Genomic DNA, 3,344 nt, shown 5'->3' with positions numbered 1-3,344 from the left:
CTGAGGCAGGAGAATGGCGTAAACCTGGGAGGCGGAGCTTGCAGTGAGCTGACATCCGGCCACTGCACTCCAGCCTGGGTGACAGAGTCAGACTCCGTCTCAAAAAATAAAAAAAATAAAAAAATAAATAAAAAATAAAAAAATTAACCAGGTGTGATGGGATACACCTGTAGTCCAAGCCACTTGGGAGGCTGAGGCGGGAGGATCACTTGAGCCCGAGAGGTTGAGGCTGCAGTGAGCCATGATCGCACCACTGTACTTCAACCTGGGTAACAGAGTGAGACCCTGTTTCAAAAAACAAAAACAAAAACAAAAAAAATCGGGCGCGGTGACTCCCACCTGTAATCCCAGCACTTTGGGAGGCTGAGGCGGGCTGATCACCTGAGGTTGGGAGTTCGAGCCCAGCCGGACCAACATGGTGAAACCCTGTCTCTACTAAAAATACAAAATTAGCCCGGCATGATGGCGCATGCCTGTAATCCCAGCTAGTCGGAGGCGGAAGAATCGCTTGAACCTGGGAAGCGGAGGTTGCAGTGAGCCGGGATTGTGCCATTGCACTGGAGCCTGGGCAACGAGAGCGAAAACTCCATCTCAAAAAAAAAAAAAGACTGGACACGGTAGCTCACGCCTATAATCCCAACACTTCAGGAGTCCGAGGCGGGCAGATCACGAGGTCAGAAGATGGAGACCATCCTGGCTAACACGGTGAAACCCTGTCTCCACTAAAAATACAAAACATTAGCCGGGCGTGGTGGCAGGCGCCTGTAGTCCCAGCTACCCAGGAACCTGAGGCGGGAGAATGGCGTGAACCCGGGAGGCGGAGCTTGCAGTGAGCCGAGATCGCGCCACTGCACTTCCACCTGGGCGACAAAGCGAGACTCCGTCTCAATAATAATAATAATAATAATAATAAATCACACCATAATATACAGAATGTTCTGCAGCTTGCTTTTTGTGTTTTGTTTTCTTTTTTTAGAAGGAGTCTCTTGTTTGCCAGGCTAGAGTGCAGTGGCATGATCTTGGTTCACCGCAACCTCTGCCTCACAGGTTCAAAGGATTCTCCTGCCTCAGCCCCTGGAGAATCCACCACCACGCCCAGCAAATTTTTTGTATTTATTAGAGACCGGGTTTCACCATGTTGGTCGGCTTGGTCTTGAACTGACCTCAGGTGATCCACCTGCCTCGGCCTCCCAAAGTGCTGGGATTACAGCTGTGAACCACCGTGCCCAGCAGTTTGCTTTTTTAAGTTACTATGCCCTGGCCTCCCTACCACCTGGGTACACAGGTATCTACTGCTTCCTTAGAGTCTACGTAACACTTCGTGGTTATGAACACCCTTATATCAGACACAAATTCTTTCTAGTTTTTCACTATCATAAATAATAAGCCAACAGAGGGATGTTAGTTCAATGGCTTCTTTTCAAAGCAAGTTACTATATCATCTCATTTGATTTTCACAGAAAAGTTGCCAGAGAGGTGATATCTTTTTTTCTTTTTTTGGAACGAAGTCTCACTCTATCGCCAGGCTGGAGTGTAGTGGCGCAATCTCGACTCACTGCAACCTCTGCCTCCCGGGTTCAAGTGATTCTTCTGCTTCAGCCTCCCCAGTAGCTGGGACTACAGGCATGCACCACCACACACAGCTAATTTTTGTATTTTTAGTAGAGACGGGGATTCACCATGTTGGGCAGGATGGTCTCGATCTCTTGACCTTGTGATCCGCCCGCCTCGGCTTCTTAAAGTGCTGGAATTACAGGCGTGAGCCACCACGCCTGGCCAGTATCTTTTTAATTGGGGAAACTAACTTGGTAAGAGGGGGAGACTTCCCAAGAATCCTCATAGTCGTGGTAGAGGGACCCTGGGACTGTCCCCTCCAGTTACATTCGCTATGCATCTAGAGCAGGGGCTGCAACTGTGAGGTACTTGTGTGAAAGAAGGCCAGCTTAAGACAAGTGGCATTTGGCTTCAGTGTCAAGGTGAGAACAGGGAGTCAGGGGTGCATGGTCCCAGTGAATGAATCAGTAAGACATTCATGGTCTCTTGGGGCCACACCTCGACCACTTGACTGGTTGGTAGGCAGTCAAGGTCTGAGCATGCGTGAGTTTCTACTCTTTTTTTTCTTTCTTTTTTTTTTTTAGCGACAGAGTTTTGCTCTTGTCACCCAGGCTGGAGTGCAATGGCACGATCTCAGCTCACTGCAACCTCTGCCTCCCAGGTTCAAGCAATTCTAGTGCCTCTGCCTCCCGAGTAACTGGGACTACAGGTGCATGCCACAATGCCTGGCTAATTTTTTGTATTTTCCATGGAGACGAAGGTTCATCATATTGACCAGACTGGTCTCAAACTCTTGAGCTCAGGTGATCCACCTGCCTCGGCCTCCCAAAGTGCTGGGATTACAGGCGTGAGCCCCTGCGCTGGGCCAAGCTTCCACTCTTGAAGAGAAGCAAGGAAATGTAGATTTTTATGTAAAATCTCCTAGCTAACAAATGTTGCCAATGAACTCAGAAATATTCAGTCCTCACATGCCAGATTGTGACTCCTGCTTCAGGCCCAAACTTAATTTTCTACTTTTAATTATAAAACAGAGACCTAAAATGTGAGGTGTGCAGCTGGTACCTGGCACACCAGGCACCCCGGTGAGAGCCCTGAACCCCCCGACTGTCTCACCACCTTGTGAGGTTAAGTGGCTCTGAAAAGACCATTTCATTTTGTGGCTGTTCCCTAACACCTTCCAGGGCTTTTTGTCTACTGGGCATTGGTAAGCAAGTCTTAACTCTTTACCCTCTCTGTAATACACATCTTCTGCCCACCCAGGCTACAGCTTTGGATAAGTTCCCAGTGACTTTGCTGTGCTTCAGGTAAAGATCACAATGAATTCTGCAAAACTATTGCTCTGTTCTCCACTTTCTCCATCTCCCTTGTCCTCACCTCCTTTCTAGTACAGTATAATGGTTAAGAATGGGACTCCTCTGGCCAGGTGTGTTGGCTCACACCTGTAATCCCAGCACTTTGGGAAGCCGAGGCAGGCAGATCACCTGAGGTCTGGAGTTCGAGACCAGCCTGGACAACATGATGAAACCCCGTCTCTACTAAAAATACAAATGGGCGTGGTGGCACACGCCTGTAATTCCAGCTACTTGGGAGGCTGAGGCATGAGAATCACTTGAACCCAAGAGCTGGAGATTGCAGTGAGCCAAGATTGTGCCACTGCACTCCAGCCTCAGCAACAGAGCTAGATTCCATCTCAAAAAAAAAAAAAAGGCCGGGTGCGGTGGCTCAAGCCTGTAATTCCAGCACTTTGGGAGGCCGAGATGGGCGGATCACGAGGTCAGGAGATCGAGACC

This window comes from Mandrillus leucophaeus, unplaced genomic scaffold, assembly GCF_000951045.1.
Source record: "Mandrillus leucophaeus isolate KB7577 unplaced genomic scaffold, Mleu.le_1.0 Scaffold66, whole genome shotgun sequence".
Taxonomy (NCBI): domain Eukaryota; kingdom Metazoa; phylum Chordata; class Mammalia; order Primates; family Cercopithecidae; genus Mandrillus; species Mandrillus leucophaeus.
Note: the sequence above shows the minus strand (reverse complement) of the source record.